General features: G+C 50.4%; 1 protein-coding gene and 1 non-coding gene across 6 annotated transcripts in view; one reads left to right on the top strand and one right to left on the bottom strand.

The window, feature by feature from the left end:
- Positions 1-19,468, bottom strand: part of POC1A (POC1 centriolar protein A) — a 117,860-nt gene that overhangs the window by 20,129 nt on the left and 78,263 nt on the right. The window lies entirely within an intron of this gene.
- On the top strand, positions 5,519-5,590 carry TRNAG-CCC. The gene has a single exon. It is a non-coding gene; the product is annotated as a tRNA-Gly (tRNA).

Raw genomic sequence — 19,468 nt, 5'->3', positions numbered from 1 at the left:
TCCAAGCATCCTTATCCATTCACCCTGCAACCCCTCACGCCCAATCAGAAGCTCCTCTGTGCTCCTGCACACCTGGACCTGCCCTACCCCGATCCTGTTCCTCCCGCCACTCATCTTCAGAGACAGGACACATGAGCGGGAAGAATCAAAGCCAGACTGCCCGCCTCCCACCCACATGTCTGTGTCTCTCTCTCCCTGTCTCCTGCCTGCACTCATCACTCCTTTCCCCTCTAAACCCAGGACACATCATTGGGCTCAAAGCCTGTCAACTCCCCAAACACAACAGAGCGCAGGGCACTCCAGCCAGCACTCCCTCATCCTTCAAAGCCCCAGCCACGGCAGAACACCAGCTACGACTGTGGCTCACCTAGGATCAGCAGCCAGCTGGCATCTCATCTGAGTTGGCCCATCTCCGGGACAAATCCAGTGGCTCTGCCCTGGGCATGCTCTCCTGGGCAGGCCTCAGCATCCTTGAAAAAAATCCGCCCAGAAGACAAGTACCAACCAGCAAAGAAGGGCAGCTCAGCACATGGCCTCTACCTGCATATTTTCCTTTATTAGGAAAGTGTTCTAATCTCATAGCTAACAAACTCTCAAGTGCACGTCAATTTGAACTTGGAAAAATGCAGGCCCCAGTGCTTACAGAGAACTTGAATGTGAGACACAAACCTGAGGAGCATAATTGAAAACAAGGGCAATGCCACATCCACAGGCCTGCTGTCTGCTGTGGCCATGGTTAAGACCTTGGCCCATGGGGCCTGGGGGACTTCCAGTCCTCTAGGAGTTGTTACACTTCAGCTCTCAAAGCCCATCCCAAAGGGAAATGTTTCAGAAGCCTTGACTGGCCTTCAACACTGTGGCCCCCAGACCCAGGCAGTTCTGTTGGGAGACAGAGCAGAGTGGGGAAGAGCAGGGACTCAGACAGCCCCTGGCCAACATCTGAGCTCTACCTCGACAGGCTAGGTGGCCCTAGGCAAGAGTTTTAGTCCCTCTGGGCCTCCACTTCCTCATCTGTAAAATGGGAGTGACAACTGGGCCTGTACTTCCAAGGGCTGGACTGTGAGAAACGCTTATCTATGAATCACCCACAAGGCTTTCTGGAGGAGCCTACACCCACTACTTCCAAAGAACCCCCTCCCCTTCCTCCTGACACTGAGTCCCCCTGGCTCCCTCAGGAAAGGCCACCAGAGGGAGGATAGGAACCTGGCAGCCCTCTGTCCTGATGACCAGCATCCTCAAGGAGTGACCAGTCGGGCGCTGCCTGCTGCCTGGGAAGGACGGGATGGAAATTCTGAGTGTTTCTGCAAAATGGCTTGGAGATAGACAGTGCCAAGCCAAGCCTCTGGAGGCAGGGGTGGGGATGAGCACTACTGACTTCAGCAACAGGAACCCTCCTTCTGAGCCCAAGCTGAGCCAACTCCAAAGGAAGACTGAGGACAGCAGCCACATGCCCCAAACAGGGTGGCGGCTTTGGGAAGACAGGCTACAGGAACCGGAGCTCAGACAGGAAATAACTGTCAGAAGGTACCCAGCCTCCAGCCTTGCTCACAAGTCCAGGGTTCTGCCTGCCCTGGGCTATTCCTCCAGCCACGCCATTTGCTCTTGCTTTTACTTTCACCAGGACTACAGACATTACAGCACTTAACACACTGCCAGTCCAGCACATAAAGACGGACACCACTGTGGTTTACTTGTCACCTATGTGCCAGCATTTTAGATGTCACTTAATTTAATCCCTACAATGACCCTTCACAGCAGGCATCACTGGCCTTAATTTTCAGATGGGGAAGCAGAATCAGGGAGGTTAAATAACTTATTCTAATACAGGAAATGACAGCTGGGATCTGAACTCAAAGTACAGGGAGTTCCTGACAGGAAGCAGCCTCTGACAGGGGACATCGCCTGTGGATTTGCTGCCACATGCCCAGCGCCTCTTCCATCCTCATGGAGGCTCCCAGCTCCCGGCTCTAATATTTTTTGCGTCATTCCCCAGCCCCACCTGCCCTGGAATGCTTGCATGGCAGAGCTGAACACAGAGCCGGCAGGCCCTCCACACACACTCGACGACACCTCAAAGAGCCAAGCCCACCGTGATGACATTCCTGTGGAATGACACCTCCCCACAAGGCAAAGGGCCAGCAGTTCAGCCCCAGAGAGCTGCTCACCTGCACTCGAGCACTTTGCAGATGTGGCATTCCCCAAGAGCTTGGCAAGTAAGTGACAAAGCAGAGATAAGAAGATGATGGGCAAGAGTTGGAAGAGGCGCACGTGACAGGCTGTGGGTAATGACAGTGATGGGACACCAAGAGCAGTGTTTAAAGGGTTGTCTGTTCAACATCAAAGGATACCAGGGGCCCTGCCTGGTGGTCCTCAGCTAGGTCTATCACAAGTAAAACTGTAACAGCATTAGTCCCACACATACATATGTAGGGAGCTGCACCAAGTCAGCAACTTGCATTCTTACCAAATAAAAACATCTTAACATTACAAGGGAAAAAAAAGGTGAAACTCAGAATTATGCTGTTGTCCAGTGGCCAAGTCGTGTCCGACTCTCTGTGACCCCATGGACTGCAACACATCAGACTTCCCTGTACTCCACTATTTCCCAGAGTTTGCACAAACTCATATCCATGGAATCAATGATGCTATTTAACCATCTCATCCTCAAATGTATGAATCAATCTAACTTTGTGGAAATCTCACCCTGGTGCAGGACCCTGGGCTCTCACAGTAAGCTAACCTGCTTGCCTCAGTTTCTGTTGCTGCCACCAGAAGCTCAGCACTGCACACAGTAGGAACTGCATAATGTCTGTGGTTGCTCTCAGCCACTCAAATACATGGGTAACCAACCCATATATCTTCATTATAAAATAAAGTAAGAGCAGGGCCTGCAGGTCCTTCCTGGACAAGAAGTCAAGCCATCTGGGGTAACTTGACTGTTCTCTGGATTGACTACTCTGGTCTCACTTTTTCATCATCCAGGGGCGGACATGGATAACAAGCTCCCACCCAAGATAATCCCATCCTAACAAGAAAAAGACAAACAATCTAAAAGGATCTTAACTTATCCCTGGAAAAGGGAATGGCAACCCACTCCAGTATCCTTGCCTGGACAATTCCAAGGACAGAAGAGCCTGGTGGGCTACAGTCCATGGGGTCACAAAGAGTTGGACACGACTGACAGTTCAGTTCAGTCACTCAGTCGTGTCTGACTCTTTGCGACCCCATGGACTGTAGCACGCCAGGTCTCCCTATCCATCACCAACTCCTGAAGCTTTCTCAAACTCATCTCCATTGAGCCAGTGATGCCATCCAACCATCTCATCCTCCATCGTCCCCTTCTTCTCCTGCCATCAATCTTTCCCAGAATCAGGGTCTTCTCCAGTGAGTCAGTTCTTTGCATCAGGTGGCCAAAGTATTGGAGTTTCAGCTTCAGCATCAGTCCTTCCATTGAATATTCAGGACTGATTTCCTTTAGGATGGACTGGTTTGATCTCTTTGCAGTCCAAGGGAACTCTCAAGAGTCTTCTCCAATACCACAGTTCAAAAGCATCAATTCTATGGCACTCAGCTTTCTTTACGGTCCAACTTTCATGACTGACAGTTAACTTATCTTCAATCAGAGTGTTGAGATCACAGAGCAAACAACTAGCCTGGAATGTAAGGAAAGGCAGACTCTTCCAAGGAAAACAGGAAGTGAGCATCGGCTCACCTCCAGCAAAGCCTGGGAAAGCAGGACACCAATTGCCATACAAGTGGTGAGAAGAACTAGGTTTCCATGTTAGCAAGCTGCAAGGCTGAGTGAGGTCAGGGTGAGAGCGAAGAACCCACAGGAACAAGGGGAGTAGGTTAAAAATTAGGGTTAGAGTTAGGGTTAGGGTTAGCTAACAAGGTTAGCTAACAAGGGTTAGCAGGTTGCTAACCTGCTCAAAGGGTCTTCCAAAATGGGAAAGGAGTACATTAAGGCTGTATATTGTCACCCTGTTTATTTAACTTATATGCAGAGTACATTATGCAAAATGCCAGGCTGGATGAAGCACAAGCTGGAATCAAGATTGCCGGAAGAAATATCAAGAACCTCAGATATGCAAATGACAAAAAGTGAAGAGGAACTAAAGAGCCTCTTGATGAAAGTCAAAGAGGAGACTAAAAAAGCTGGCTTAAAACTCAACATTCAGAAGACTATGATCATAGCATCTGGTCCCATCACTTTGTGGCAAATAGATGGGGAAACAATGGAAACAGTAAGAGACTTAATTTTCTTGGGCTCCAAAATCACTGCAGATGGTGATTGCAGCCATGAAATTGAAAGATGCTTGCTCCTTGGAAGAAAAGCTATCACCAACCTAGACAGCATGTTAAAAAGCAGAGATATTACTTTGCCAACAAAGGTCTGTCTGGTCAAAGCTATGGTTTTTCCAGTAGTCATGTATGAATGTTAGAATTGGACTATAAAGAAAGCTGAGCGCAGGAGAACTGATGATTTTGAAATGTGGTGTTGGAGAAGACTCTTGAGAGTCCCTTGGAATGCAAGGAAATCAAACCAGTCCATCCTAAAGGAAATCAGTCCTGAATGTTCATTGGAAGGACTGATGCTGAAGCTGAAGCTCCAATACTTTGGCCACCTGATGCAAAGAACTGACTCAATGGAAAAGACCCTGATGCTGGGAAAGACTGAAGGCAAGAGAAGGGGATGACAGAGGATGAGAAGGTTGGATGTCATCACCGACTTGATGGACATGAGTCTGAACAAGCTCTGGGAGTTGGTAATGGACAGGGAAGCCTGGCGTGATGCAATCCATGAGGTTGCAAAGAGTCAGATACAACTGAGTGACTGAACTGACTAACTGAACTGAAAGGTCTTCTCCACAGACCTCCACAGGAACATTCATTAGAAAGATGGGGTGGGGAGGGTGGCGTGCAGGGATGGAAGAAGACCATCCTTAAGGGTGCAGGCCTGGAGGAGGGGAGTAATTACGGAAAAGGCACAAAGCCCCACCAAGATCTTTGTCACTTGTGGAACACAATTCTTAAGCTATGAGAAGAGCAAAAGAGATGAAACCCTTTATTCCTGTGGGAAAGGTAGGAAACCATCCTGAGAGATCACTCAGGTCTTCAAAGGCTGAGGGAGGGGCAGCACTACTGAGAATGCCCTACTCCTGAGACCCAGGGACACAGAGCCTAAGCCTGAAGCTGGCCCAGAACACACAGAATCCCTCCAACAAAGCTAGCGAGCAACAGGTAATAAGCAGTAACAGCCTACTGCCAGGGGAGGGACAAGACCATGGACATAGACACTTTCTGAGGGGCAGGGCCCCAGGCTAGACTGAAAGCTGGGGGTGGAGCAGGAACATTGAAAAAAATCCTCCAACACCCAGACCTCACCCTAAGTGCAGGGTAATGCTAAACTAAGCTCAACTCCTGGTAAGACTATTTACCTCAGCCTCTGCCATCCTCAACATGTTGACTGGCATTCAATAAAAAAGTATGAGACACTGAAAATGGCAAGGAAGAGACTTCCCTGGTGGTCCAATGGTTAAGACTCTGTGCTCCCAATGCAGGGGCCCAGGTTCAATTCCTGGTCAGGAAACTAGATCCCATATGCCATAACTAAGACCCAGTGCAGCCAAATAAATAAATACTAAAAAAAAATAAAAGAAGAAGAAATGACTATTGATAAATGTAACAATGTGGGTGACTGTCAAAATAATTAGATTGAAAGAAACCAGAGTAAAAGGAGTATATAACTGTACGATTTCATTTATATCAAATTCTGAAAAATGCAGAAAGCAGATTAGCAGTTGCCTGGGGCTGGAGGTGGACAGACAGGATTGACTACAAAGAAGCACAAGGAAATTTGGGAGATGATGGAAACATTCTATAACTTGACCATGGTAGTGATTACATAACTATTGAAACTCACAGAATGGTTCACTTTTAAAAATGGTGAATGTTACTATTTGTGTATTAATAAGTCTGACCTAAAAAAGATGCAGTTACAACTGAAATGCCCTTAGGACCCCAACCAGCCCATCCCATGACACTGCACTTGACACTGCCCCTCACTGCCACTCTGCTCTCAAGGTGACAATCACTGCCTGGCCAGGGGACATTAGCAACGGGTGAAACCTAAGGCTGAAGACCACAGGTGAGGCCTGTGAGTGATGGTTTCCAAATGCAGAGGGTAAGAGTCACATTTCAGTGACTCCCTGGTTGTTAGCAGATGTCCCAGGCAGGGATTCCTAAGCAGCAGCTACCCAGTCTATGGAACTTTGTCCTCAGCTGCTCAGGGGTCCATACACAGCTTGCCAGTCACGAGCGAGTGAGGTCTGCATACAGCTGGCTGGAAGCCAGGAGTGGCTGAAGTTTTACCACAAAGATGTCACAAGCTGACTTGACAGAATGCCCCCCTCTGGTTGGGTGGGGTGGTTAATTATTAACACTTGCTCAAGACTGAAATTTCTCCTTTTCTTTTAATCTCTAACACTGGACCTTGTCCTCTGCCCAGGCTGCTCCAGAAACAGAAACTCTGTAATAGACCAAAGTATCCAGAAACTACTGCCCAAGGCTTGGGTCTGACTAGAGAGGGGAGATGGAAGTGACCTGGGTGGGCTCACTGGTACCCTCCAAGTATAGACCCTGAGTGCAAAGCTGGAAGAAATGGACAGACACACACACCATGGTTAAATCTCTTCAACCTAATCTCTCATCCAACTGCTCATCACATAGTCTGCTAAGCGAGGGTACAGAATCACATACACAGATGTTTCTTGGTTTTCACCTCAGGCCTTTGGCTTTGACACTTGGCCTCACGGAAAGCTAACAGTCAACCAGTCTGCCTGTCTCCCTGTCTGCTAAACCTGGCCTTGGCGAGGGGAGCAGGGGACAGAGCTGAGCTCACTCGGGCTCCCCTCAGCTCCAGCTTCTCCAGGGGAAATAGGCACAGCTGTTTTCTCAAGTCAAAGCTCAAGAAAAAGCTGGTACTGTGTTCCCCACACATATTTGTGGACTAGATCTACTACAGTCTTGTCTGCCCTATAATTTAGGGTTCCGGCCCAGAGTCCAACAAGAAAGGAAACTTCTGGTTCTAAACATAGCCATGAACCCAAGAGGAATTCTGGCTTCTTAAAATCATCTAATTGTTCTGCAGTCCTGCCAATGTTCTTTCAAGGCAGCCTAAGTATGAGCACTGGGTTTGGTTACCGCTGTTGGCTTCTGCGTCGAGTATGAGCATGAAGGTTGCCGCTGTGAGTTCCCTACACCAGACTCCCAAGAGGGCGGGGCCCTGGGTCTTCTGTGCACCAAATAAGCCAAGAGGCCCAGCGACAAGGGGCTGGACGAATCCTCTGAACCTAATCAGGCTCTTCAAAATGACAGATCCCAATTCAGTGTAATAGCCATCTTGTGATCCCAGGCTCCCACCAATGGGAAGCAGACAGGGAGTCCTCTGAACTAAGGATCTGCGACCTATGAAGAAGCCGCAGGATGGGTCTAACATGGAGGATGAGGGATCCACATGCCTGACCCATACCTCCTCACTCAGAACTGGTGCTGTCCAAATGGCAAGACCGCAGGCAGCGTGGCCCACTTTCACACCTCACAGTCCTCTCCTGAGACACCCTCTGAGGCAAAGACCATGCGGCCTCAGTCCTCCTATTACACCTGCATGGGTCACGGGCCTCCCTGGCATGTGGGAGATGTTAAATGTACAACCAGGGAACCCCCATCTCCTCAGTCAGGCCCAAAGCAAAACTGAGGCCCCCACCCCCAGCTATGTCAGCCACTCCTGGGCTCAAAGCCAGACATCTCCTGCTGACTTCCCAGCCGTGTTGTCCGAGGGTTTCCAAGTATCTCCCCCTACACAAGAGGGCTGGTTTACGAAGCCAAATGTTTCAAAGGTATGAAAGGAGGGCCTTGGTTATATGCAGGAAATGGAAAGGCATTCTAATGTCCAAATATGTCTCCAGGAGCAAAAAGTAGGACGGTCCTACTGAAATGACCCATGAGAGAAGCTGTGCGGAGAAGGGAGTGAGGATGAAATGGGGAAAGAGAGGCTAAGCGATTGCAAACTGGTGGCGGCAGCCAGGAAGCAAGCAGACCATCAAGCAGGAAGAATGTTGCTGTGTGCAGGGGAGATCCTGGCCTGCTCCTGGTTCCAAGGGTGGAGGAGATCAATCAGGCCGTTAGGGGTGGAAACCCCCAGATCATCACACCTGGTACAGCCAGAATCCCACACTGGTAAGCAGCAAGGCAGAGCCCAGGGTCAGGGACACAAATGAGAAGGAAGAGGGTGGGGCAGGCAGTGGGGTCCTCCGTGAGGCCCAGGGAAGTGTCAGGAGGAGGCTATGTGTGGAGCATCTGCTGCCAGTCTGCCCGGAGTTCCTGGAGCAGGTGCACCTCTGGAGCATTCTGAGAACCAATGTTGAGAAGCAGACAACGCCGCCGTGTGGTGCCCAGGGGGCGTGACCGACACCTTTGTAGGAGTGCCCTCTGAACACAACCTGCTTCCTGTAGGGCCAGCTTTTGCTCAGTTCACCTCAGGCTGGGTGTTGAGTCCCTAGGGTTGCTACCTCCTACTGTGAGACAGAAAAACCTGCTCTCCACACCATGAACCAAGACACCCTGGGTGGGAAATCAAGGCTTCCAATAAAGCTCAAGCATCAATGGCAGTTTTTGTTTTTTAAACTGCTCTGATCTAATTTTAGACTCAGAGAAAAGTTGCAAAAAATAGTACAGAAAATTTCCATATATCCCTCCCCCAGTGTTAACATCTTACATAATCATTAGTACAATGGTCACACCAGGAAATGAACATGGGGACAATTCCATTATCCAAACCAAGGAAGGGCTCCACTCAGGCTTCACCAGTTTACCTATTAATATCCTTGAATCCTGATGTTCCAGAATCCTATCCAGGATCTTGTACCACATTTAGTTTTTTCTCCTTAGTCTCCTGAAATCTGTCCAGTTCCTCAGCTTTCCCTTGTCTTTCATGACACTGACACTTAAGAAAGATTACTGGTCAGTTATGTTGTCAAACATCCCTCAGTTTCGGTCTGATGTTTTCCCACAACTGGAGTGAGGTTAGGCATTTTTTACAGGAGCACCACACGTGTGATGTCACGTGTATGACATCACAGAGCTCGTATGGACAGGTCTTCTGTATGAGCGACACTGACCTCGATCAGTGGTGATGTTGACCCCACTGCCAGGTTTCTCCAATGCAACGCTACGTCTTTGCCTGTGCAGTCAGTCAAGGGGGACGGTGGCTTTTTAAAAAGGAACGTGTGGCTGTCATTATGCACTATGCGTGTCAGCCCAGCTTGCTGATAGCTGCAGCTGCCCGGCAGATGAGAGGCATCTAATGAAGATGAGCAGCAGAGCCGACGTCTCTGAAAGACGCCGAAGCTCTCGGTGACAAAGAGGAACAGTAGCAGTTTATTTATAGATCCACTTGAAGACAGCTCATTGTAACTACTGGAGTTGAATGTTTAAAACCTCGGGAACAAAGGCTGGCTATTTTAAACTCTCCTTGCACTTGGTTCAATGGAGAGACTTAGAGACACCGATCATCCCCAGGCACCACTCCCACCATTCGGTAATTCATATTTTGTGCAGCTTCTCAGGACGTGAGCAAAGCCTGTGAGACAGCCAGCCAAGACTGGCCCTGCTTGCCCCGCAGAGGCTGCAGGCCTCCAATGAGCCAAAGCCCTCACCCTGGTGCTGCCAAGGGAGGAGCTGAGCGAGGCTGCCTCCTCCCAATCCGGGGTCTCACAGCCCCCCTTCCTGGAACATGAAGTTGCACACAGCTGTTGTGAATCAAGGTTACAGCACCTCTCCACCTCCGTCCCCCTACAGGCTGTGAAGGGGGACAGCGCACCCCAGCGGACGCCTGCCCTAGGACAGCTGGTGGTGGTGGGCCCACCTACGCTGATGCATCTCCGGCGGGGCGGGGCGGGGACGACAAGGGCTTCCCGGAGCTCAGAGCACACAACTCTCCGTGAGGACAGTGGGAGGGTGGAGCCCCGAGGTTGGCCTGGCCTGGCCCAACTGCAGCTCTGAGCTAAGAGCACCGAGCCTCTCCACGTCCCAGGACCACGCTGGGAGGGGAGACGTGGGGTTTCTCAAAGGCTCCCACATCCTTCTCTGAACAAAGAGCACAAAACAACGTTCTTGACACAATGAAGAAGAATGTGAATATGCACTAGGCACCTGATATTAAGGAATTATTCATTTTGTTGGATGTGGTAAGAAAGCTGCATTTATTTAACCAAAAAGAAGTCTTTATTTAGGGTAAAATAAAATAGCTGGATTAAACAAAAATATTCCAATTATTTTAAAAACTGTGGGAGGAGACAAAAAACAAGGTTGACAAAATGCTGGAGTGAGGCAACAGGTACATGGAGGGGTTCATTATATTATATTCTACTTTTTGTGCTAGCTTAATAATTTCCACAATACAAAAGTTTTTTTTTTTTTTGGAGGTTAAAAAAAAAGCTTCCAAGTGACAGGAATGAGTTGTGGAGCCGAGGCCAAGCAAGTAGGACCCCAGGAAGAAGCTGAGGTACAAGATCACTCCCACTCTGGTGTCTTGACACTTTCAAGCACAGGAGGCAAATTTGGCTAAATCTACAAACATCCAGGATAGCCTTTGGTACTGCCATAGAGAAAGCCCTAACTGCATCAACAGTGTTCAGTGAACCCTGCAGCAGTGTCCAGAACTTCAAAGAAACTAATTTTAAGATAATCTCCATGGAAACCATCTATTCTGATTTTTTTCCATGGTAACCAATGAGAACATAAACACAAGCATTATTCAACACCCTTATACCACATGGGCCATGCTGCCATCCAATCTGGAAAATATAAGCTGCAAAGGGCTTTTTTCCACTGAAAATGAAAAGGAATGAAATGAAAAGGAAGACTAAAACTTCTAGTCCAAACGTGTACATTCTCCCACCCTCCACGACCCACACCATGCCATGCCACCTAACCTGAAGCTGACAAACCAGGCCAGCAAGTGGTTTCCTTCCTTTAGCCTGGGACCATCAAACGTGCCAAAGGCCAAGAGCCAGAGCCTGCCTCCAGCCTCACACACTCCACCCATGCTGCCCACAGACAGCAGGCATGTGTCCACTGAACTCAGATTTCCTGTTCCAGAGGCATGCTGGGCACCACGCGGATACAGAGGAAAAAGTCAGGCCTGCAAATAACTGACTGCAGCAGAGAGGGGCTGCTCTAGTAAGCAGTGCTCTGGGTGGGCAGGGCAGGAAGAGTTCGCAGCCTTCCCTCTGGGAAGGCTGCGTGGAGGAGGTGCCACCTGGAAAGAGACTGAAAGGATGAATGCAGCTCTGCTGGGGAACAGAGAGGGTGGGGGCTGAAGAGACACAGTCAGATGTAAGCAACTCAGTCTATTTCCACTTGTGGCTCATTTCTTCCACTTTCAGGTTTCTGAGTTTGAAAGTTCCATGGAAAAAGGAAGAAAGGGAGGGAAGGAGGAAAGAAGGCAGGCAGGCAGACTGGCTCTAGATGCCAATGGCCTCAGTTCTTGCCCACCCTCCCTGCTTTGTGTGCATGGCCTCTGCTGGCTTTCAGTGGAGAGGGGACTTGTCAGCATCGCCTAACCCGGCTGTGGATTAGTGCTGTCACCAAAATGGTAGCGTCACAGCAGTGGCCCCACAGGTGAAACAAAAACACCCAAGGCATGTGGCCTGTGCCTGCCCAGGACATTTTAACCTCAGAGTAAAGTGCCACAATGTGAGGAACCCACTGTCCTGTGATTTGGGCTCACATGTGCAACTGTGGGGGCTTCCCAGGTGGTGCGAGTGGCAAAGAACCTGCCTGCCAATACAGGAGACACAAGAGACGCAGGTTCCATCCCTGCATCAGGAAGATCATTTGGAGGAGGGCATGGCAACCCACTCCTGTATTCTTGCCTGGAGAATCCCATGGACAGAGGGGCCTAGTGGGCTACAGTCCATAGGGTCACAAAGAGTTGGAAACAACTGAAGCGACTTAGCATGCACAAGCAACTGTGCAATCTCCACTGACCTTGAACCCGTGCTTTGGCTGCCAGGAGGAAAGGAAACCCAAAGAAGCTCTGAGACCCTTGAAAGACCTTGAAAGAGAGCTCTCTACGGTGTCAGTGCACACCCAGGTTCCTGCACCAGGTGTATTCCAATGCACTCAGAGCTGGACACAAGGGCATCCAGGCTCTGTCTGGATTCCAGAGTCAAGTTCACCCATCTTCATGGCACTGTGACTGTGTGAATGCGCCTTGCCCTGGATTTCGGAGACTACGCCCCCGGCTGGTTTAGTCATTAATAGGCCTTCCTTCCTAGGAATTGTGCTTTTCTCTGGATAGGGACCTTGTGAAATGGATGGGAATTTTTCAGTGGCAGGAAACTACCATCATCCCCTTGAACGGGCAGCTGGAGAAGGGAGTTCAGCTTCTGCCCATCCCACCACCCCATCCTCTACATGTCACAGCTGTCAGGGCCATTTTGGGGCTTGTTCCTGCTCTTGCCATCTGGAGGCACTTCCCCAAAAGGATCTACAAAGATGACCTCCACCTGGGGGTTTAAATGTTGGGCCACAAGCACCCAGGCCATCTCAAGCTCAGGTGTCAGAGACTCACCCACCAACCTCCCTAAAGGCCCTGCAGGCCCTGGAGGACGGGAGGTGACCTAGGCACCCCCATCTGCCAGGTAAGAGGTGAACACTGAGGACAACACAGGAGGCAGGTGGCGTGGAGAATGTGGATTCAAGCACTGATGACTGGACTGATGTAGCAGCACTAGGGGCCAGGACAGGAGCCCACAGAGGATGACAGGCTCAGCAGAAGCTCAGAGGGCTGCCTGGGGTCCCACTCTCCCTCTGACTGACTGGTGATAAAACCACACATCTGCCTGCTCAGTTGTCAACAGAGCCCAGCAGGTTTAAAGAGTGCCTTTAGGTCCAAAGAGACCACAGGGCAACACTGGGATTTCTTCTAACATAGCACAAAGATCAGAACTAACCACACCTCTTTCCAAATTGGGCTGAAGGGGTGCCAATTCTCCAGGTGCCTCTCCCAAGTTGTAGAAACTTCCTAAGATGGACAAAGACTCTCTCCTTCCACCGTCTCCCTGCCCAGCATGCCAGGGTCTCAATCTATTGGTTTCCAGTGGCATCAGCATCACCAGAAATTTGTTAGAAATGCAAATTCCCTTACTGAATCAGACACTCTGGGGAGGAGACAAGGTGAATTTTAACAAGCCCTCTGGGAAATTCTGATACACACCAAAGTTTGAGAACCACCACAAGAGGCTTGCTCAGTAAACATCACATGTTAAAAGGCTTGTCTCCTCACTACACTGCCAGGAAGCCCAGAAACTTCTCCCAGAGCACTTCCACAAAATCGTTCTCCTGCTTGTGAAAAGCAACCCGTCCCTTCTGGGAAACACGGTAATTTTTTACCGTGTACCTGGTGGCAGCCCTGACCCACCTGCCAGTCAGTCAGTTATAGCCTCTGGAAGGAAAAGGAGAGGGGATCCTGCCTGCTTCCCAGAACTGGACATATCGGGTCAGAGGGAAGAGGCCAGTCCCTCACTCTGATCCCCAGGGAGCCCTCTGCTACCTGTATCAGAGTCTCTGGTGCTCCTGGACAGTGCACGGTCACGGTACCCATCAGCCACTGTCCAAAGCAGGAAACTTTCTTCAAAAATTGTAGCTTGGGGACTTCCCTGGTGGTACAGTGGATCAGAATCCACCTGCCATTGCAGGAGACATGGGTTTTGATCCCTGGTCCAGGAAGATTCCACATGCCACGGAGCAACTTAAAGCCCATGAGCCACAAGTACTGAGCCTGCGTGCTGCGAGCCCATGCACCTAGAGCCTGTGCCCCACAACCAGAGAAGCCATCACAATGAGAAGGACAGAGAGGAGCCCCCGCTTACCAAGCCAGAGAACAGCCCAGGGAACAGCAAAGACCCAGTGCAGCCCAAAATAATTTAATAATTATAGTTTGGGGGCTTCCCTGGTGGCTCAGATGGTAAAGAAATCTGTCTGCAGTGTGGGAGACCCTCGTTCGATCTCTGGGTCAGGAAGATCCCCTGGAGAAGGGAATGGCAACCCACTCCAGTATTGTTGCCTAGAAAATTCCATAGACAGAGGAGCCTGGTGGGCTACACTCCGTGGGGTTGCAAAGAGTTAGACATGACTACTGGAAAAAGGCAGAACAAACACTGAACTTCTTTATTTCTAGGATCCTCTGGCTTCTCAAGGAAACTAAGAAACCTGGAGCACTTTCTACGACTTCCACTCAGGTAAAGGGCGGGGGGAACATGCAATCCCAGTGTGGACTGAGGCAACTCGTCTGCGGGCCTCCGTCACCAGAGTCAGCAAAGGCTGCTGCAGCTGCCCCACCCCCCACCCCCACCGGATGGTCTTCTGCAGAGTGAGCCCGCAAAACGGAAAATGCCCGAAGGAGTAAAGTAGGCTGGTGGGGAGAAATCAGGATACAGAGACTCCAGATGACCTGCCTGAGGTCACAGAAGAGACTTGCTATATCTGACAAGGCCTCAGCCTTGGCTAGGAACAGGACACAGGGGCAGTACTGCCAGCCAAGCTCTTAAAGGGACTCCAGGAGCCACAAGTTTCCAGCATCACCCACCCCCCCAGTAGGGCTGCCCAAGAATCTTTCCCCGGCAGCCATCCTAGTAAGAGTGCTGTACTCACCCCAGAAAGCGCCTGGCCAGCCAGGTCTCCGGTTGTCCTATATGGTGCCCAGCCCATCCCAGATGATCTGGAGATGCCTCTTAGAAGAGGAACCTTGGGGTCTTAGAGTGGGTGATAACAGGGATGGGCAGTGGGAACTCAACTCTCACCGAGGGTGACAGGCATGCAGACACCAGAGGCCCCGAGGGGAACTGCAGGGGTCGACACAAGCGCGCACACACAAGAGTGACAAAGGGCTGTGTTTCTGAGTCACCAGTCTGTCCCGTGCAGGGCTTGGCTATCTGGCCTGGGGGCTGAGGAAGACAGGATGTTTTTGCCCCCTTAAGAAATGGGGAGAATACCTCTTACTTGTTTCCAATTAAGAGTCTCTCAACGTCCCTAACAGAAAAGCTGAGAGCTAGGGACACAGGCTTCATCCGGGCCTGTGCTGCTCACCAGCAGGTGACCTTAGGCTCAGGTTTCTCCTCTGTGCAGCACCGGGGGTGGGAACGAATTATGCCACAGGAGTCACACAGAGATGGCCTATCCACTAAGTCCCAGGAAACATGAAAACAAAGTCCCCACTGTTTCCAAGTCTGCCCCCAAAGCCCAGACCCTGCCAGGCCCAACAATGGTCAAACCAGGCAAGAAAGTGCTGGGAGAGTTAGGGAGGGTCTGCTTCCCCGTGTCTTTCACCAGGCTCTCGATGCCCATGTGCCTGATACCCTCTGACTGCTTGAGGATCAGACGAGATTGGGCACGTTCAGGGTGGCATGGCCTTAGATAACTGCTTGAGGATCTGTTGCCAAGAGCCCCCTTTAATAGCATAGAAAATTCTGAGCCAGAATTGGCCTTAAGTAGCGAAAGGAGAGGCTCTTCTCTAAGACATGTAAACTTGGGGTTCACATCTGCTCTAGTTACTCACAATGCCTCATCTATAGATCCACACTTCTCCTCACTATGAAAAGTGACTGCCAGCTACAAATGTGTGTTCTCACCAAGAGACCCAAGTCTCCCAAGTTCCCAAGAATGCAAATCTATGAGACAGGTGGAGACGGGCCCCTTCCCTACCTTGATCTGATGACTCCTCAGGCCAGGGCCCTGCCTGAAAACCCAGATCTTGAGCAAACGCCACCCAGGACTCCCAGATCCTCAGCATGGGACAACATCCAGTGCCAGGGCTCTCTGGACCAGGAATCAGGGCCCAAGAACCCTTAAGTCAAGCCCACTCTGCAAACAGAAAATGTGGGAACTGAAGCAGGGGTACAGGGGGTGTCAGGGGCTCTGTGGACCAGAGTAATTAAGAAGAAGAAATGGACCACCCTGAGTGAAGGCTGAGGCCTTGGACCAGATATCCTTGGCTAACCTGGCCTCCTCTTCCTGGGGACAGAAGAGGAGGGCTGAGGCTCAGGGGGTCCTGGGCACTGTGCCCAAGGAGTTGTGGGGGCAAGGGGGAAAGGAAAGGTGCTTCCTCCCACCTCATAGATTTGCTTTCGTGTGTGGAAGCAGAGAGGACTCAGGCTACTCATCAGGATGTATAACTGACGCCTGCAAGAGTCTGGAAGCTGCACTAGCCCTCACAGGGACAGCCTGCTGAGCAGAGTCAACCTCGAAGATAACCTGGTCAGAAGCGCCCCACCCCCTGGCCTGCTGTCCCTCACCACAGCAGGGCCAGGGGGCTTGTCTAGCTCTGTCAGACAGAGGAAGGAAAAGGAATATTCTAAAAATAGAAAAAAGGAAAAAAAAATTTTTAAATAATAAAAATAGAGCTTGGAGAGCACTTGCCATGTGCTAGGCATGGTTTCAAGTGCCTGCTTGATGGGTAACACCTCATGCAATCTCACAGAGGAGGAGGAGTCGGCATCTTCCCACCCGAGGTGAGTGGAGAAAAGCCCTTGGCCCTAGACCTCAAGGTTCTCTGAACTGGAGGGCAGTCAGCTCAGAGAACTCAGGAAGTGGTTTTCTAGTTTTACTGAATTACCTAGAATTTGGGCCTTCTTAACCTCCCACCCCACCCAGCACAACCTTCCTTCCTAATTGCACAACAGGCTCTCAGATGTTTGGAGGAGGGCAAGAGTAAGATTGTTATCAGAATAAATGCATCCTTGCTATGAAAAACAATATTTAGGATGCTTCTGTGGTTGAGGCAGAAGTCAGCTATAGTGGCTGGGACTTGGAGAGCAGGTGCCAAATCCAAGGTCAGCCAAAACACAATGGTCAATAGCCTCAGGGACTGAGCAGAAAACACAGGAGGGAGTGAGAACCATGAGAATGAGTGAGAGAGGGTGAGGTGACCAGGGCTGGAGTAGGAAACAGAGCTCAATATAGTCCCCCGGCAATGCCAGTACAAGCCCCTGCCACAGACAGCATGTTGGGACCCTCACAAGCCCCTCTGGAGGCACTCATCTGCTTGAAACCTTCCAACCTTCTTCCACCATGCAGCATGCCACAGGGCAGAACGTGGCGTTTCCTGCCCATTCTCAGCCCAGGGCACGGGCTGCAGTCCTGCCTCTGTAGGATTCCAAGGAGAGAAAGCTCTTTAGCCACAGTCCCGAGATCCCTCCTCATCACAACTCAGCCAAGAATAGAGGGAAAATGGAACCCATTATTCTCATTCTGAAGGGCTGGGAAATGGCTTTTGCTTTTCAACATGAAATGTGTCTAAAAATAAGCTGTGAATTTCAACCAGAGGTTGAAAATAGCTCTAGCACTGAACAGAGCTCTGTTCACAGTGGGCTCAAGGATGGCCTTCATTCCAAGAGCAAGCGCTGAAGCCACAGCCAGGGCAGGGGTCCAGGCCAGGGGCTGTCACAGGCTCACAGGGCTGCCCCTGCCATGGTCTGCCCCTCTGGCTTTAGACTGCCAAACTCTAACAGGCATGTGGTCCAGAATTCAAGATCCAGCACCTGGCCCAATGTGCTTCTAACATCCCCAAATGCCCAGGGGTGACTCATGTGGCATTTGAATCTGAGACCCAGAGTGTAAACAGGGCTGGGGGGGTGGGGGAGGCGGACATCAGGATCAAGAGCTCCCTGGCACAGCGGTGGTGCTCAAGGCTCCCTGAGAAGCTAAGCCACCAAATCCTCACCAGGCACTGCACCTAGGGCCAGGGGAAGCCTGCAGGCAGGAAGGGCAAGAGCACACTTTGAGTGTAGTAAGGAAAATCAAACTGTTAAAGGTCTTTTTCTGCTGTTTACCATCACCCCTGGAGATTCCAAAGTTTGATAAGCCAAACATTTCTACAAAATGGGCTTGTGTTAGAAAGCCAGACTAAGAGACCTGGGCCACAGTTGCTTGGTTGGGGGAGAGCCCAGATCTGGCCCATCAAGCAGGATCACAGGCTCCAGAGTTAGTGCCATCCCCAAGCTCCTCCCACCCCCACCCACCCCTGCGGCAGAAGCCCCTCTTCTGGGCTCACTCCCAAGACAGGAGTTATTGAAGTGATTCTCAACCAGGAGCAGTGCTGCTCCCCAGGAGACAGCTGGCAATGTTTGAAGACATTTCTGACTGTCTCAACTAGGGGTGGGGGGTGCTACCGGCAAGCCAGTGAGATGCTCCTAAACATCCTATAATGCACAGACAGCCCCCACAGTGAAGATTCATCTGGCCCAAAGGATCGACAGCACCAAGGCAGAGAACCCCTCCGTCGCTGGAAGAATGCTATGTGGACAGAGTTAGAGGAGTGGGGGCTCCCTGAGGAGCTGAGATACCCTGGTTGGCCACAGAATCAGTCACCAGCACTACCTCGGGGCCTGGGAAGCCCGTGGGCAAGAAAGGAAGACTACACTCATCAGCCCGCCTCCCCACCTCAGGGGAAAACCTAGCCACTGAGCTGCACTATACCAACTAGCTCGCCTCAGTTCGGGAAGATGAAAAAATTCTGTGTATGGAGGTGGTGATTGTTGCCCAACAGTATGAATGTACTTAATGCCACTCAACTGTACACTTAAAAATAGGCACAATGGGGGCTTCCCTGGTGGCTCAGTGGTAAAGAATTTGCCTGTCAATGCAAGGAACACAGGTTCGATCCCTAGGTCTGGAAGGTCCCACATGCCCCACAACTACTGAGCCTGGGCTCTAAAGTCCAGGGGCCGTAACTACTGAAGCCCACAGGCCTACAGCCTATGCTACACAACAAGAGAAGGCACTGCAATGACAAGGCCGCAGACCGCAACTACAGAAAGTCCTCCAGAAGCAACAAAGGCCCTATATAGCCATAGAAACGAAGAAATCTTAAAAAAAAAAAAAAAAAAAAAGGCAAAATGGTCCACATGCCACAATGAAGACCAAAGATCCTGCATGCTTAAGATCTAGCACAGCCAAATAAATAAATAAAAATATACTTTTTAAAAATAGGCAAAATGATGAATTTTCTGTTACATATATAAAACAAAACAAACAACCTCCCCCCACTCCCCAGCTCTCCTCTTTGACCTGGGAGTCCTGAGATAAGAGCCACTCAAGTGTACACTGGTGGTATGCATGTGTGGACGTGGTATGTCTGGAGGACCTACATGTCAACTCAAGAGTCTCAAAGGGGCCTGTGACAAATGAGCAAAAAAGCCTGAAACAAAGAATGACTTTAGGATTAAAATGTCAAGTCACTTTCTGGGTTAGCAGAAGTCACCTACATCAGACGTGGGGTCCTGGAAGCCTGCCTGTGGGGGTGTTCAGGTCCCACTGTGGAAATGGAGGTTTGAGAAAAGTGGGTGTTTTACCTGGACCACGGAGCCGGGGTGCAGACCTTAGATCCCACACCCCTTTCCCGATT

Source organism: Cervus elaphus, chromosome 24, assembly GCF_910594005.1.
Source record: "Cervus elaphus chromosome 24, mCerEla1.1, whole genome shotgun sequence".
Taxonomy (NCBI): Eukaryota; Metazoa; Chordata; class Mammalia; order Artiodactyla; family Cervidae; genus Cervus; species Cervus elaphus.
This window is presented reverse-complemented; position numbering and strand designations above follow the sequence as displayed.